Genomic DNA, 18933 nt, shown 5'->3' with positions numbered 1-18933 from the left:
TCTAGTCGGGAGTGGTGCTGACTGAAAACAGATGATTTGGAGCGATTCGCGCGCCATCTGTTGGTCATTCTAAGGACTTATTGAACTACCCTCGTATTAAGATTAAAAACCCGACTTTTTCCAAGTGTAACTGCCAACATTTAAAAATTGTTTATGTAAATTGTTTTTAAACATGTAAGTTGTTATATTCTACTAAATGTTATCAAAGATACATTTTTTTAGTAATATCCGGAGCCATTGTAGCGACTAAAGAAAATAAAAATTTTGATAAAACATTACCTTTGAATATTTTGTCACAAGAATTATTTATAACAATGCCAAACATTTTTTTTACCGATAATAAGATTATTGGTCCATTTGTTCATAAAATTGATTTATAACAAATAAATGTATTAATAAGCACATTGTTTGTATTCTATGAGTTTCTAAACATTTATTTAAGACAATATAAAGTTTTCCTGATCAGTTATTAAAGCGTAAAAAATTGTTATATAAAAAATTTAGTTTTTCTATGCTTTAAGTGGAAAAATTATTAATAAAAAAATAGAGGAGACAAAAGTTCGTAAAGACGAGATCTAGAGAATTGAATAATCTTTAATTTAAAACAAAAAATTCAAAATCGCAAAAAATTGAAGGCTCTGAACATTTTCGACTGACAAAAGTACATTTCCTCCAATTGTGCGTCATGAGTACAGTACGTTTTTTCATAGAGTTTAATAACTTATATTCTGCTTATTTTAGAAATTAGATTTGCAATAATATAATTAAGAATTTAATTCAAAATCTCCTTTAAATTTAAATTTTTAAATAAAATTATTAGGGGCTGTATGCAGCGAGAAAAAAGCTTTCAAGATTAAGCAATAAATAAATTATTGAACTGCATAAATGTATGTATGACGTTCGGTTCAATTTAATTAAATATATACATTATATTGAATAATATTATATCCATTTTCTCATTTATCAGTCTTGTCAATGACTTTTTACCAAATTAATTCTTCTGATCATGTATATGTTTTAAATATTTTTTCATTAGCTACGTTAATAATTTTAACAATAAATATTTTTTCAACTAGAACAAATAATAAAATCAATAATATCAGCAAAATAAATCGTAGAAATATGAAGTTCGAACTGCTTTCAAAATGTATCTTAAAATTAAGTTTTATTCGTATTGAACTACATATTTTTATGACTTTCTTTTTTTAAATAATTAGTAATAGTTCCTCTTATTTTTTCATATATATATATTCTTTGTTTATTTGCAAACAGCATCAAGTTTTTAATTATTTTTTCTATTTCTTAATGCAATTCAATGAAAAGGACAGACCTACTGTTGGTGACGCCATCTGTTGGATTAGTTTGACCGACAATTCCCCTCCGGATCGTAAGAAAACAGAAAAGTGGGGGCGATGCATGGGGCTGTTTCACACCAAGTACAATTTTTATTCCAAGACACTAATACTCAATGTTAAATGGAAGGAAATTAAAAGTTAGGTAATTATTATTATAACTTACCTGCTTATCAACATCTATTTCACCCAAATAACGCCCGACAAAATCACCTTGACAGGCGACTGATGCTTTTCCCCTAGATTCTCCGAATGAGCCTGTGTGGCTCAAATTTGGTTCAACTCACTTGAACACCGATTTCGGTCTACATTGAAGAGTCGGCGATTTCCTGTGGAATAGTTCGTGTTTAAAAGATATTTAAAAGATGACAACACAGAACTCGATAACCAACAACAGGTGATTTTTTGAGAGCAGCGACTAAAACATTCTGTAAAATCGAAAGCACTATTTCATGATAAAAAAAGTCCACTCCCAAGCTTAATTAATTGTTGCTGAATTGATGCCAGCAAAGTTTGATTAGCATAAGTTATTCAGTTTCAAGTAAATAGATGTGGAAGTTGACCATATCAAATATAAGTGACATTAGGGTAAAATTCACACAAGCTCGGCTGCGGATTTCGATTAATTCTGCAATTTTAAGTTAAAAAAAAAACTTGCTTCCGAAATATTGAGTTGCTGAATACTAGTGAACAAGGTTTGATGTAAAAAAGTTTGAAAATTCTGAATAAATCAACCGAGACTTTTCGTGGTTCAATTTTTTAGTTTTTCAAAAACTGGTTTGGATATCGAGTAAAAATCGACTTATCCATTTTTTACAAACATAAAAACTTACTCCCGAGATATGGGGATGGAGAATAATTCTAAAAAATATTTTATTAAGAAAATGATTCTGTTTCGAGAAAATCAAGATTTACTGTGACGGTATCGCACTGTGACAAATAATTTGTCGCTGAAAGTCTCATAAAATAAAGAAATTGCAATATTTTTTACCAATAAACTTTAATAATTTTAAGATATCAATTTCTCTCATTAATGCAAGAATTAATACCAATTTTAATTAACATCAAATTTCTTTTTTAAAATTTTTGTTAAAATTTGCATTTCTGGAAAATATTATTTTTCAATTTTTGCAATTAAATAAAAAAAACTGTTCAAATTAATTTCTGTCTAAAAACCTTCTTTAGGATGCATTTATGCTTGTAAACCTTTTGTTAGAACTTTTACATTAAAATTTTAAAAGTTATTTTTACGTTAGATGGGATTACATCGGATTACACAACATTGCACGGAATACATCGGTTACTTGGGATTACACGAGATTACATGGAATTACATTGGATTACAATAGATTACATAGGATTACACAAAAATACATAGATTACATAAGATTTAAAAATAACACACAGGATTACACAAGATTACTAGAGATTACACAAGATTACCAGGGATTTCACAAGATTACCAGGGATTGCACAAGATTGCCAAGGATTACACAAGATTACAAAAAATTACAGGGACTGTACAAGAGTACATGGGATTACATCGACCAGTGTACACCAGATTACAACAGTAGTTAACCCCTCGGCGCTGAATGACTGAATTTCATTCACATTTTTTTCTTGGCGCAACCGTCGTTTTACCTCGGCAGAGCGACGATTAATAATCCGGAACAAGTTTTTCTGTCAATTATGATTTAAAATACTATATGAAAAGCTGTTTCTTCTTTGGGTTTAAATCATTTTCGTAGAACAGTATTATCAGTGATCTACATTTAGCAAGAATGTGCTTGTGGGATCGACAATTTTATTAATTTTTTTTTAATTGCTACCAATGTATTAGTTTAAATCAGAATTGATCGAATAAAATGGAGCGAATCTACGCAGGATTAAGATCCCGCAAGAATTGCAAATCGATCATCGTTCCAAACACTATGGGTCGCTAACGAGAGGTTCTTTTTGCATCACATGTGTAGATTCTGAGGTTTCTTTTCCTTGCACAAATTACTTCAACGTCAAATTCGTCAACAAGTGCCAATCTCCACTCTCTCGTAGTCTCAAATTCATCCATAAATAAAAAGAGGTGAAAAGGTTTACAATTTTTAAACGACATATTTTCCCCTACCTTTTGAAACCATCATTATCTTTCAATTTTATTTTGAATCTGTTTTGTAAATTTGAAGCCGTAAAAAGTGGATTCTGCAAACGTTGAGGCAATCAGAAGTCCAATGTTCGCAACCAGCTGTTAAATTAATATGTGGTTGTATCTATAACAGTATTGTATTAGTATAGGTCGGTTAGCTATCGGGATCAAACTACAAACAGGAGCTGAAATCCCAGAGCACACTCGATCAAAAAGCGAAACTAATTTAAAGTCCTGGCTTGTTGGGTCGACCAACATGCAAAGCCTCGTTTGTATACAATCGATCTTGTATTGGCGATGCGCACATTATTTTCGGTTTTTTCCTACGTTAAAATATTATCCATGAAGTCTTCAGGGATTTCTGCAGATGCGACCACTCGCTGCTTGATTATTGGCACAAGCTGAAACGAAATGTAAAAAAGAACAGTCACTCGTGGCCGTCGGAATAGTTTATTTATTTCAATTAAGTTAAACAAACAATTATTCTAATAAATAAAATCTTCGTAGTGCGTTAATTACAGGTAATTAAAAGTTGGGGCTTAAAGTAAAAAACAGTGATGCTACTGAAAGTTGGAGTGAGTGGAGAGATATTGATTAAGTGCATGGCATCTGTCACTTAAATGTTTTGACCGATGCATGCACTTACGGGATGGAGGACATGCCGCAAAAATTAATTACCTGGCGATGTCCCCAAAATTCACTGTTGTCAAATCCGCGATTCTGCTTCTTCATATTGGATACGTGTTACAACGAGCGATTATTACTCAAGTGGTTGATCGATCACCCCGAAATAATGCTGGGCAAATGGACACTTGGAAATCAAGTTTGACTTCGGACGTGGTGCGAATCAAGCATGTCGACCGAGCAATTAATCGTCAGTCTGCTCCTTCATTGATGCGTTTGCATACATCGGCACGCGCACAATCACGAGCCGTTCCAGTTCGGAAGTCGCGCCATTAATACTCGAAGACTCCAGTTTGACCAGTGGCCCTAAACACCCGACCGAGTCAGTTTTTAAATAAAAAGTTAATTATACCAGTTGTTATATAATTTCTTCCTTGCAGCAAAGTTTACCCGTTAGGAAAAATTATTGAATTAATTTCGTGGGGTTCTTAATAGAGGTGATCGAGAGTAAGGCTGAGGATCACGAAGTGATAGAAACTAAAATGCTTAATCAGCCCAATAATTTAGCTCGCTTGGGCGTCAGTTCCCTATCGAGAAGTCGAAGAGTTGATATCTCTTTGACAGAGGTAACGTTGAGCTACGGGTTGGGGGAAATACAGACCATTGGCCCCGTCAATCATAGAGCACGACCAATGAGCGTCAGTCGCTATCAGCTTGTCAACAAGTCAACATCTTTTCGGTAGTGGTAACACTCAGCTCCAGCAGATGGAGGAAGTTAATACCATTGGCTGCTTCATTTGTAATGCACGAACAATGAGCGGCAGTCAATATCGAATGAGGTAAGAGTCAATATCTTTTGCACTGAAAAAAGCGATTATTTAGGGCAACTAATAAAATTTTTGGGTCAAGCATTTTAGTTAGTGAATAAAGGTACTGCTATTTAGTTAAGTGTGAGAACTATTTTTATTTAGTTGAAACATGAGCAGCTGTCGTTACTATCTAATTAGATAGACTAACTACTTCAGTTTGTCAAAACCACTATCTGTATGTAGTTGAAATTATTAATGCACTTAGTCATGTCTACTAACGTGCGTATGACTATTTTTTGTTGTTGCCCATGCCCACTGAGATTTTTTTAATTGCAGTTGCAATCTGTAGGATAAGAGTTCCAGTAAGACTTAACAATCGTTCGATTTTACAATATAATATACATATTAGATACTTTCAAATGCATTTAATATAATCAAAGAAGCCTACATTTTTTAGGACTTATGATAATCCCATCATTTAAATAAAAAAGAGACATCAAGTAAAGTCAGTTATGACGTCCAGATCTAAACGTTCTCTGTCCTCTTACCGCAGGTATGTTGACATCCCTATCGCATTCTCAGTCGTACCAACCAAAATAACAAATACAATAGATATGCCACATAAATCATTTGTTAGAGAAGTCAATTAGTGGTGCAGATGACTATAAAGTATTAGTTACTCTAAATACAAAAGCGTTACAAAGTTGAATTAGTCACGAGTATTACAAGCGGCTTACTAAGCCGACTATTTGCTTAGTCGGTGTTACTAACTGAATAGTTGTAAGAACCAGTTTTACTAATAAAAAGGTAGTAGTCCCAACTATTCATTTTTCTCAGTGTACTTTGTTTAGTAAAATATTAAATTTTTGTCTAAGTACTCTTGTGAATATACTTGTAACTAAATATTGAGGGAAATATATTATATTTTAGCGGCGCAGGAGCGGCGAATTTAGTATAAACTCTGCCTTATTTCTCAATCATCTATTTCGAGCACTCCTATTTTGAAGAAAGTAAAGAAAATAAAGTAAATACAAATTAATACTAACAAAAAATCTGCTTGTGTCTGTTTCAGGTGAAACTTTATAAAGATCTGCCACATCCTCTCCTAGGATGTCTATCGAGGTCTCCTTATAGAAATTCATTCTGCGGATATGACTCGACGTCTGGAGCAAATCGGGAGATCGATCATGAGTTAGCGGAGCGTAATGTACTCGTCGGGAGATACGAATGCGTGAATCAGAAGATAGTGAGTTAAGCTTCCGATACTCCGTCATCCAATGTCTAATTTGAAACACGTCGAACGCACAAGGTAGAGAAGCCCGATTCCCGTTTTCCCATAATAGATATGTTTACTTGGTTCTCTAATCCGTCCGTGGTGCTCCGCAAACCTTACACGGAGAAAAAGATATCGCACAATGATATCGCAAAACCTCTATATTGCAAGAAAGCGCAATATGAGAACGTACAATAAGGTCCCGGCGCTTTGTACGATATAATAATGCAATAATAACACAGAAAAAAATGAAGTTAAATTTTGTTGCTGTCGTCTGCTACGACGTCCTTAACAGCATTGAGAAAAATGCAGAGTGTGAGAGAGTTCGAGCTATAAATCGCGACAAAAAATTTTAAACAATCACAGAAAAAAGCACAAATTTTCTGCAGGTAAGACCTGCAACGGTTAACGATTACACATATTTCGGCGAAAGTTTCACTGAGGTTCGGAAAATAATTCTGAACTCGTCGACTGTGTCGCGCTGAAGTGAGCAAATTTCGGTAAACATTTAGAATCAACACCAGAGAACACACAAAAAATGTGTTTTTAATGATATATTTCCTCCGAAATAGATCACATTATGGTATTCGTATCTAATTTAAATATGGAAAGAATAAAATATATTAAATTGCAGCGTGTATAAGAATGCATGGGTGTAATCAATTTTTAAATCACTATCAGTACTTTGGAAACTAATTACACCAACAAATTTTACTTTTGAAACTTTTTCATTCGATAATTATTACTCAAGATAAACAATAAAAACTTAGACAGTTTTTCGATCAAAAATCGATGTTTTATACAACACAACTCGCGATTTTTTGGCCGTTTGTTGGTAAAAATGCTTGGAATTTGTATGGTGTATTCTCTATGAATAAGCGATGACTATCCAAGTGCGAATTGCCGGGCTGAATATACGGCCCAGTGTTGGTCTAATTTTGGCAGCCAAAGGTCGGCTGAAGTTATTGGTCCAATGTCGGCATTTTAATCGCCCCAGTGTTGAGCCAGTGCTGGCAGCCTATATTGGCTATTTATATTGTCCGATCCTCCACCGATGCTTGGACCAGTATCGGCACTTTATTGCGCCAAGTTTCACTTTTAGTACGGGGAACCATGTTTCACTAGGCTCAGCCGAAGTCTGGCCCAGTAACGGCACATTACTGGGCTAAGTGTCACTTTTACCACGGCAAACCATGTTTTATTTAAATCGGCCCAATGTTGAGCCAGTGCTGGCAGCCTATATTGGATTTTTATATTTGCCGATCTTCCACCGATGATTGGCCCAGTATCAGCACTTTATTGCGCCAAGTCTCACTTTTAGTACGGGGAACCATGTTTCGCGAGGATCAGCCAAAGACTGGCCCAGTGATGGGACATTACTGGGCCCAGTGTCGCTTTTACCACGGCAAACCATGTTTTATTTAAATCGGCCCAATGTTGAGCCAGTGCTGGCAGTCTATATTGGTTAATTATATTTGCCGATCCACCACCGATGCTTGGCCCAGAATCGGCACTTTATTTTGCCAAGTCTCACTTTTAACACTTAATATACAAATATTACACGAAACATAAAAAAAAATTTGATTGAAAAATTGTCAAAGTTCACGATGAAATTTGTTAAGTTCTGTCATTAAAAAATTTGAATGTTTATGAAAAATTACCTTTCCTGTCATTGCAAAAAGTTGTAAAGTAGGCTAAATAATTAGAAAAAGAGAGCTTAAAATTTGATTCTTTAACTTTTCTGAACTGCAACTTATAAAGATAGCTTTTTCACAGAGTTTCAACTTGTCGGTTTAGCGCAGTGGTTAGCACTCCCGACTGTTAGACGATAGATTTAGGTATACAGATGTAGGTTCGATACCCCGTAGCGTTAGAAATTTTGTTTGTAATATAATGTTCAAAATGTGATATATGTATTCAATCTAAACAGAACCATTAATATTTATATTCAAAGTATTCGCAATCAATTTATATTTATTTTTAAATACCTTTTTTGTCATATCCTTAGACCTTAGAATATAGCAGTATTGATTCCCAATATTGGGCCGTCAATGGCAGCCAAGCCTTGGCTAAGAAGTCAAGGCCATAGTTATCAATCCGGCAATGGCGCGACGATGGCAGCTAGGTTTGGTCCAATGCTGGTACCCTGTGTTGGGTCGACAATGGCAACCAAACCTTGGCTGCCAAGTGCAGGCCATAGTTATCATTCCGTCATTGGCGCGATAATGGCCGCCGAGCTTCAGCAATATTTTTGCCGACTATGCGCCAAGTTTGGGCCGTATGTGATTTCCACTTAGGTATAAGTAACGCATTTCGTTTAAAAAAGTAATATGCTTGTTCTTGTTTAATAACAAATTAATTCCAAGAGAAAACCACGTTTCGCCAACTTCGACCAATGTGTCCGTCATCAAAAAAATTTTGGTTGGAATAACTTATCCCGAGAAAGTTGTTTACTAGACTTTGAGACAACTTTCCTGAAAATCTGAAGAAAATTGGTCGAAAATTTTAGAAATGGCAGCGAGGTAAAGTCATCGCATTCTGCCACTGGAGCGTTTTGTTACTGTTTGCCGCAGCTGCCCGTGCAGAAATCGCCTGATTTCAGACGTAATACCGATCTGGCCCCGATCGAATTCCCCGGTCTGGCCCTGATCAGTAGAACTCTGTGGCCCATACCTGGGCCTGACCGGGCCAGATCGATTTCCAATGAAACGCCATCTCCATGCGCTCGCAGAACTAGTGCTGCTTGATTTTTTTCTGATAGTGCAGTGAAATTTGTATACATACTACTCGTTTATAATATTCTAGCAATGATTAAGAATGCATAAGACGAGTAAGCCACGTGTTCAGAGGCACCAAACACCAGTCAGTAGACCTCGAAACCTGTGCGAGGAAGATGAGAGTAAGTAATTACACTCTGTGGGCTCATTGAAACCCGACCTCAAATAAATTAATAATTAATTAAATTGTTTCAGGTAAAATGAGTATATTTACCATTATATGAGTCAAATATTATTATATGATGCAATTGATCAAGTTCATTTTTTCAATTATTATTTAAGAACTCAAGGTTTTTCGATTTAATGGAGAGTTAGAATTATCAAATCTATTGATAAGAAATGAATCGCAGTATGAACAAAATTGTAATGTTTTTAGATTATGAGAATAAAATATGTGATGCAATCGATTAGGTTATTGAAACTTTGATTCTGTATTAATTGTAAATTCATTACAGAAATACATTAAGGACAAATTTTCATAACATGAATTTCAGAATCAGGTAGTTCAATCAAAATGCAAAATGCCAATTGTGTAGGGATTCCAAAAAGAGCTAAATACTCAACTGCACATGCGTCGCATTCGGCTTCTAATTGGTTTCGTGCGAAGTTTAAAATGCTAAACAAAGTTTTTTTTTTATTACAAACAATGACATTTCAACTTTTAAAAACGTCCATTAGGTCGAAATTAATTAATAATAATACAAATTAATTAAATACAAATTCTGTAAATAATATTTAAAGCAACCAGATATATTTAATTCAAACATTTTCATTTTTGTTTAAAAGTTGTTTGGTCTATATTTCTTCTTAATAGACTTAAGAAAATAAAACGATCTAATAAATGATAGTTCAATTTTTTGGCGAAAATATTATCTGCAACCACCTTCTCGAATTTTTCAAGAAGTAATGTAATTGACAGAAAATTAAATTTATTTACAGTAAAATGTCAATAAATCGTAAATCTTATGTTGTTTCCCGATGATTTTCTTTGGAAGCATTCGAAAATGACAAGTTGTAGGGAATCTTTTTGCGAAAAAACTTTTACTAATTTGTTAAGAAGTTTTATAGACAACATTTTTTTTCATGAAATTAAAATTGTTATTTAAAATATTTCATGTTATTAAGGTGGCCTTCTAAAGGAGAGGACCATTCGATAGTTTCGAGTTTACTTATATTAAATCTCCATTCGTGAAATTCACGAATAGATTATAATAAGACTGATCGTATAGCGATCGGGCACCGATAGCTCACCGGTCGGGTGTCCCGATCTGGCCCCGATCTGGGCGTGTGTTTCATCCGCGATCTGGTCCTGACCAGGATTCCAAGACGGGACCTGATCCGGTCTGGTCTGGCCCCGATCGGGGCCAGATCGAGCTTTCTGCACAGGTGCTTTGTGACTTAGTAACAAAGGCCGATAGCCGGAGCATTACAGCAGCAGCGTGCGATGACTCAACACGTTGTTATTTCCACAATTTTCTGCCAATTTTCTTCAAGTTTTTAGAAAAACTTTCTCAAACTCTAGTGAACAACTTTCTGGCGATAAGTTATTTCAACTAACATTTTTTTGATGACCGACCTACTGGTCGAAGTTGGCGAAACGTGGATTTCGTTCGGAATTAATTTGTTATTAAACAAAAACAAGTATATATTACTTTTTTAAACAAAGTGCGTTGCTTATAGTCATCGCTGATACATTGAGAAAACACCATACAAATTTCAAGCAATTGTACCAACAAATAATCGAAAAATCGCGAGTTCTGAGAACTTGTTGGTAAAGCAATTTTGTGTATTTTTAAGATTTATTGCCAACAAAATTAAAAAATTGTGTTTTGAAATGGAGTTCTTTTTAATTTATGCAAACTCCTGTTAAAAAACAAGAATTCAACGACCAAATTTGGACCACATCTAACAAACAAACAAAAAAGCTATTTTAATCTGAAATATTTTTGAAATAATCTGAAATACCTTTAATATTTAATTCTTTTTTCATTCTAGTAAGAAATTTCATACCCTTTACAAATCTTTCAACAAAATTCAAAATTATTGAAAATTTTTAAAATGGCGGTGAATATTTTGAAAATCAAGAGTTTTTTCAAACACACTAGATACGAAAAAAATGTGCACATACAATTTCCCGAAACATAATTCTTGAAATCGCATTTTTTTTTTAAGTCCTGACGGAGCAAAACGTTCAATGTTTTCAGTAATAAACGCTTGGACTAATACGCGTTATGCAACTTTATTATTGCACAACAAGAAAGCTTAAAAACGAAATTTCTGATATATAGATTTATTATCATATTTTCCATCACAGAGAAATTATCTTCTATTCCTTGGAAGATATTAATTTCGAATGAATTCACAAAACGAAAGAGGAAATATAATGTGGCCTGGATTACCATCCCAGAGTGCAACTACGGGGCCGATACACGTAGATTTATGACACGCCCTAGTTTCTGCGGATATAGGAATTAGATAGTGGTTTGAAATTATTAACAAGGTAGGTTATGGTGATTATCTCCTACACCCCACGAACGAACGCGTCATCGTAATTGCTCGCACTTGTACTATTCAGCGATATGACACCACATATACTCTTTTCGCTTTTTCGCTCATAGCACAGCAATCTGGGTTAACGAATGTGGAGCGATCGACTTTCGGTATATTGCCTTTATCAAATTGCTTCTTTTTAATTAACTTAAACACGCTCAATTATTTTCAACCTCCATTAATGCCAAAGTCCCTCATTCACAACTTTGAACTTTGTCATTCTTTCACGGGAGACCGGGGTTCAATTCTCCGTTGGTTGAGTCAGTTTTAATTATTCTTATTTGAACGCTCGCTGACATTTTCATTTTTCCGTATTACTATCAGACTATTTAGGGTATGAGAAATACTCGTAATGATAAATTTGTTCTAAAATGGAAAACTACCGGCACATTACTGTTCATCAGCGGGTTCTCTTATTTTACTGAGCCAGAACTGGGTGCACTACAAGTAAACGGCACTGGCCAAATATTGCTCACACTACTGGCTTGTTATCAGGCCATGTCGCTATAATTTAACATGCCTCAAGGTTATGATACTTTCTCTTTTAAAAAGATTCAAACCACAATATAATAATTATCTCTTTAGGATTTATCTTCAGTAAGTATAGATACTCTAAAATATATACATTCTTCATAAACCGTATTTATATATAAAACTCTGTTTAAACGTCTAGACGCGACAAGCGTCATGATGTAATTGTATTACTTTAACTCTATTTTTAGTAAAGTTAAAAAAAAACGATATATTCTGTCCTCTATTTCTTGAAAAGGACTTGGATCGAAGTTAGAAAATGTTGGTAATATTTCAATCAGAACACCAAAAAACACAAAATGCCTTCATTACGGATTTTACATGTTAGCAAACTGCATATTTGAACAAATTTATCGTAATAATTTTACCTATTATTTTCGTGAATAATATTTTTTTATTTCTGTCATAAGATGAACATTTTTTATTTCTTATGTCATTTTTAAAATCTGCAAATAAAAAAATCATCTACACCGACTATCGTTGATGATGTGATGGCCTACTAAGCAAACATTGTGGGGAACCTACTGTAGATAATACCCCGGTAATAAGCGTCGAATAGAGAACAAATAATATTTTCAGATTTCAGCGTAAAAGTGAAGATTATTCTATTATTTTGAATGCGCGATTTTTCCATCTGTCTAAAATTTCATTATAAGAATATGATATCTCAGAAACTAATTTATTTCTATTTCTATAGCGGCTGCCGCATAGGTTCCTATTCCCAAAAAGAGAACGTGTTTTCAGTATATTTAATTTCTTGTAATTGTACCGACAAGATATGTGTAATAAATTGTTTTAATTCCTTTATGTGGAATATAAGTTTTGAAAATTTCATTTTAATCAATTCAAGCCCGCCTCTCTAGAGTTAAAATTATTTTAATTCACACATTAAAATAGATTTCTTTTATGCATTTTTGAAGACGTTTAAACAAATTATTAAAATATAAATAAATATAAATTTGAATGTTTTTCGAATTTATAAGTTATAAAAAGATTTAATAATGAAAAATAGGCTAAATAAATGCTTCCGTTAAATTTTACTGACTCGATTGAGAGAAAAAGGGTTTGCACTTTTTCTGTTCCTGTTGGGGGATTTTTAGACATAGGAAAAATCGTGTATTCATAGAAATACAAATTCTTAATTTTTCTGAATTCAACGCTTATTACCGGGACGTGTCTGTTGTTTGCTCTCTTCATTTATTTGTATCGGTTGGTAGTTGAATCGTTTTTCTAATACCTGTCCTCCTCCATGCGTTACGTGATGTTCTGCTATATCAGACTAATTAAAGTATACGTATCTATACAATGAAATAAAAAGGTGGCTCAGAACCACTTCTGATCTATGAACAATTTTTAACGCCAACGCATTCCAAACACGTCCGCTTACGCTACTGACATTCGATTTTATTTACTTCCATCACACTTCAGACACACGTGGGGTACTTGAGGGTGATTGAAAAACGATCATCTTCCATCACAGCTTTCATAAATCGAGCTCAGAATGCCCTACTTTTGTTCTTAACGAAAAGCGAAGTTATCTCTTGGTCTACTCTTCAATTTTTCCATATAGTCCGGTCACTTTAAGCGTAAATATCTCAGAGAGGAAAAATGTTAAAGAAAGACCGTACAGTGCATGTCAATGCGTCTTTATTTTTGCGTCGATTGAATGCTTAGCTGCTATTGAGCAAAAATCTGGTGAGGCACTGTCATCCCTTATTTGTCGAAAAGCACCGAAATAATGCGCTTGGAGTAAATAGGTCAACTTTGAGAAGCTCCTGTATTGTCAAATTTGACTAGAAAATTTCGATGTTTTTTTTATTCTTCAAACCCTTAAGAACTTAAATCTTTTAAAACAAATTAATTATTTGTATAAACGTGACTATAAAGTGGGTTTCAAGAAAAAAATGATCTTCAATACAACTGCACCTAGGAAAACGAACAAAATGAAAAAAATATATTAATTTTATGTTAATACAACCATATAAAAACGTTCAATTAATAATGACGCAGTAGAGATGTTTGCTTGCTTGAAGTATATAGCGGCGCATTTAAAGAACCGGGCAGGCTTCTGGATCCTTAGTAATCCTAAGTTCATTGTGTTTATACAGTCTATTCATATGGTGTTAATACTTTTCCTTTTCGAAACATTAACAGCTCTGACTCGTTTTGGTAGTTGCAGTATTATTAAAGATAATTTTTTTTCTTGTAAACTACTTCATAGTCAGGTTTATAAAAATATGACATTTCTGAAAAAGATATAAGTTCTTAAGGCTTTATAGAATAAAGAAAAACAAATTCGAAATTTTCTAGACAAATTTTGCAATACAGGAGCTTCTCAAAGTAGACCGATCTACGCGAATACATTATGTCGGTGCTTTTCGGCAAATAAAGGTTGCCAGTTTCTTAAATATTATTTATTGAACAGAAATGATATTTTCGGTAGTCATTACTAACGGGTGACCAATTATTGTGAAAAAATAGAAAAAATGCGACATTTTGCAAGGAAAGGGCCCAGTTTGTCGATCGAGTTTAGAAGATATTCGCCTTTTTTAAACAAAGATCGGAACTATCAATTTTAGTGTTTTAATGGGAAATCATATCCAATTTATGCTCTATCAGTTTTAATTATATTTATTCTCCAGAAGAGAACGGAAGTGGGTATCTCGTTTTTTAACCTAGTTGCTTGGTGCTTGGCTTAAAATACAGTAAACTTCCACCTATGTCCCCCACCGTAAAACGTATACGCTCCCGAATGTCCCCCTCGGGAGGGGCCCCCACCTCTAGCGCGAGTCGTCCGGATATTAGTATCCAGCAACGTTCATTGGCTGCCTTGGCGTTGTATCGATTAGTATCCATATCCCCACTGTAAGCCACTTTTCCAACTGCGCATGTGCCGAAAAGTGCGGGTCTTTTTTGAATCAACAAAGATATCCTATCAATAATAATGCTTTTCGGCACATACGCAGGTACAAAAATCGCGTTCCGTTAGCATACGATTGATTAACATGACTGATTTATCATTTCCTTGAAATAGTACAATTTGCCAACTAAATTTAATATAATGAAATCATAAACCGACTTAAATATTTCGCGGCATATTGAGTATTCCAGCATAACGTGACTTTCATGGACGTATAGGTGGAAATGTCAGTAAGGTAAGTACAGTTTTTGATATACACATAGGTTTAATATATTTGACATAAGAATCCAAAGAACTTTTTTCGATAAAATATTCTTAAAGTAAATGTAAGCAAGTTATAAACCGCCGTTATTAACCGACAGGAACGTTACCAGCTTTTTGATACATGAAACTGCAACTACACACTATTTTTTAAAGAATTTTCTAGATGTAAAAGTAGGTTATAAAGCCCTGAAAAGTAATATTTCTCAAGTGTAGAATGTATTTTCTCAGTCATGCTCTATTATTTTGTCAATTGACGGCATTTCAGTGTCACGAAATAAAATATAAAAAATTTGAGGTTAGTGTATCAGATCGGGTACTCTCACCTCAAATTTCGGACAGTTTATTGTATTTCGGGACACTGAAAGGTCGTCAATCGACAAAATAATGGAACATGACTGATAAAGTGCATTCTACACTGAAGAAATAATGCTATTCTGACAATTATGAGGCGTGGGCGGGGACATAAGTGGAAGTTTACTGTACCAGAAATTTGTCCGTCTATATATTCTTTACATTTGAAGCTTCGTAGCATAAACTAAGAAAAGTTTTCTCAGCTTAAAAGCGTTCCTAAAACTAAAGGTTTTTGTTTAGCAACCATGAAAAAAAAATTCTTTAGAAAAAGGATGTAGATATCAATTATTTTTTAGTATTTAAAGTAGTCCCATTTCCAGTGATGGGAGAACGCGGATATCTCTGGCATGCGCAGTAATGATTCTTCTGTATTTTTAGGTTATGCAACCCCATATGTCTACCTTAAAATACACCGGAATGACTACAGCTGATGTCACATACTTATTATCCGCGTTCTCCCATCACTGCCGATTACTGAAAAAGCTAGTCAAAGCTATGTTGATTACATTTTTCTGAAATTTTGAATTAAATCCAAAATTTGACCAGCGTATCAATGAATAAATTAAGCATTACATTTTTTATGCTGATCAATATAAATCAGATATTTTAAAAATGATAATTAAATTTAAATTTAAATGTTGCATTTACTTGATTCAGGTCAAGGTTATTTTTCACGCTCAGCAGCTGGCACCCCAAGCAAATGTCGAGAAAGTAAACATAACCTGCAATAAACCAGAAACAAAAGCATTATTTGAAATTTCGCGCGCTTTCCGATTCCAGCAGAAGTTGTGCTGCCAACATTAGACAACGCCACACCGTTCTCGACATGTTTTACAGCGGCATGTTTTGCTAAAATTAAGCTTAACTACCGTGGAATTAAGTACAAATGAGCAGTAATTGAAATTTCACATTATATTTTTTGTCTTCAAAACAGTTTTCCCAACAATATTCAACGTGTTTTAAAGCCAAAATTAACCATTTTTGTAGCCCTTTGAAGGTCTCTCTTTGAGATCCCATATCTTCATACACAACTTTCAACAGTGATATTTCAAATTTCAACCTGAAAGGACCCATAAGAAAAGCATTATGTGAAAGAGCACATATTTCTCCAACAAAAAAAAAAACAACTAATTTTGATGATTTGGCAACTGACCGATCGGTAAAAGTTATACAGATGATACAGAAAAGGGGGGGCTAAGCTGGATAGTGTGGGCGAAGCGGGACGTTTAGACTTTTTCCATTTAATGACTTAGGAATGCTTTTTCTGGATAAAAGCCGGAGTTCTGCTTTACGCCACATACTCCACTAATCTCTATTTTATGATACGCTTTACAACAATGTCTTCTTTGCTAATCTCATGGCAAACTTCTAGTAGATAAACGGGAAAAATTCGGAAAGGGCTATAGGGGGTTGGTAAATGGGGAGCCCTATTGCCCAAAGGAAAAACCTAGTAGAGACATTTCCGGATTTTCTGTTGGACAGCAGAGATGCAGATCGCCTGATTAAAAAGAAAATTACAGAAGGGATAAAGTGGGGGAATAAAGTCTCGCTTAAGTTCTAGATATGAAACAAATTATTACTTACGTATCAAACAGTACCAGTTGTTAGATTTAAAGAATTTTACTTTTATTAAACAATGCATTTGTTTAAAATCTGTTTATTTGAATTCATAAAAATATTTATTTGATTCAAACAAAAAATATAATGCAAAGCAGTGCTACAAAGTGTTCCTGCTTTTGCATATATAATTATAATTATGACAATTTATTTGAACCAAATAAATTAAACCAGACAACAAATTTGTTATTCTCATTTCTGAATTCCAAAATCATCAATTAACCAGAATTAAAGATTCGGATTAAATAAGCGTTCCTGATTTTACGTATATATTGATAATTGTGACAATTTATTTGAACCAAATAAATTAAGACAAACAACAAATTTGTTTGAAATCATATCATTGAATCTAACAAATTTTGTGCTTCAATTAAAAAAAAGGTTTATTTCGTTTTAAGAAATGGAAACTATTTGCCTCATTGATTGAAACAAACAATTTGTTAAGTACAATTTGTTTGATTTAAACAACAAATTAGCTTTTATTAAACAATGACTTTTTTTAAAGCTGTTTATTCGAATTCATAAAAATATCCATTTGATTCAAACAATACAATACAAAGCAGTACTACATTGTGCCACTGGGCATGCTAAAGCGCTGCCGGGAGTTCCTAAGTAACTAAACTAGAATCTAAATTAATTTACTCTGTGATTGATTTGATTACATTGGTCTTTTTTCTGTGTTGTATTATTCTAAAGGTTCTTATTTACTCTAAAATCTAAAATTCTTTAAAAATTGAATGCAATATCTCTGTTTTGGAATTACTTGAATTTTGGGGCTTTTGCCTTGGATATAATTGAAGATTTCGGATGTGAGTAAGGGCCGATTCCAGCAGCTGTGATTAAATTCATGATTAGCTACTCATGATTATTTTTTAATCAGCGTTTTAATCACGATTAACTTGTGTCGCGTTTCACCATGAAATTTTAACCTCTGGTTAGCCAACCGTATGCTCTGTTCGCAATAAGTCTAGTTTCTGCGTGTTTCTGTTGTAATGGTAATTCTTACTGGCTGATTTCGAACTTTTGTTCGCGCGCAAAATATACCTCGACTGCTCACGACTGACAAGCAGCGACGTGTTTTATTTTTTGCACATCGTTTCCAAATAAATTGACAGGAATTAGTTATCGATAGAAATTGAATATAAGTTGTGTGAGTACAAGATAACGTTATAAATTCGATCAATATTTCAAACTATACTTGAACTTCAACTTTGAGGTTATTTCGACTCCCTTTAATCGCCGATTAACTCGCTAACCAGCAAAAATGGCCGGTTAAGTTAATCGACGATTAGACTTCTTTAATCATGTTTTAAAAGTTGATGGAACGCAATTTGCTGATTAACCTAAGTTAATCAATGATTCAAAATTTAATCAGAAATAGTGGAATCGGCGCTAAGTCTTTTTTGATTCTAATCTCCTTTCATTAAAAAGATGATTTATGAAATCGATTATGTTTTTTATCTATTCTAATATTATCGCGGTATAATTATAAAATCAGGAACAATTATATGATTTTTCAATTATAAAATGAGAAGCACAATTAGTAATTAACCAGAATAAAACATTCGAATTGAATAAGTGTTCCTGCTTTTACATATATAATGATAATTATGATTAACAATAAAAATATAATCGAGCTTATACGTTATTTTTATAAGGAATGCTCAATTTTGAGATTGCGTGTAAAAAAATGTTCACTTCACTTGAACAAAATCTATAATTAAT

The 18933-nt window shown here is 33.7% G+C and overlaps 1 protein-coding gene across 1 annotated transcript in view; it reads left to right on the top strand.

Moving 5' to 3' along the window:
* LOC117173134 (fat-like cadherin-related tumor suppressor homolog) overlaps positions 1 to 18933 on the top strand; it is a 982814-nt gene that overhangs the window by 331938 nt on the left and 631943 nt on the right. The window contains exon 2 of the mRNA XM_033361532.1: positions 5998 to 6234. The gene's annotated coding sequence lies outside the window, so the exon portion shown is untranslated. The remainder of the gene's footprint in view (positions 1 to 5997; positions 6235 to 18933) is intronic.

The sequence above is a fragment of the Belonocnema kinseyi genome, chromosome 5 (assembly GCF_010883055.1).
Source record: "Belonocnema kinseyi isolate 2016_QV_RU_SX_M_011 chromosome 5, B_treatae_v1, whole genome shotgun sequence".
NCBI lineage: Eukaryota > Metazoa > Arthropoda > Insecta > Hymenoptera > Cynipidae > Belonocnema > Belonocnema kinseyi.
The sequence above is the reverse complement of the archived record's forward strand: the minus strand, read 5'-3'. Positions and strand labels throughout refer to the sequence as shown.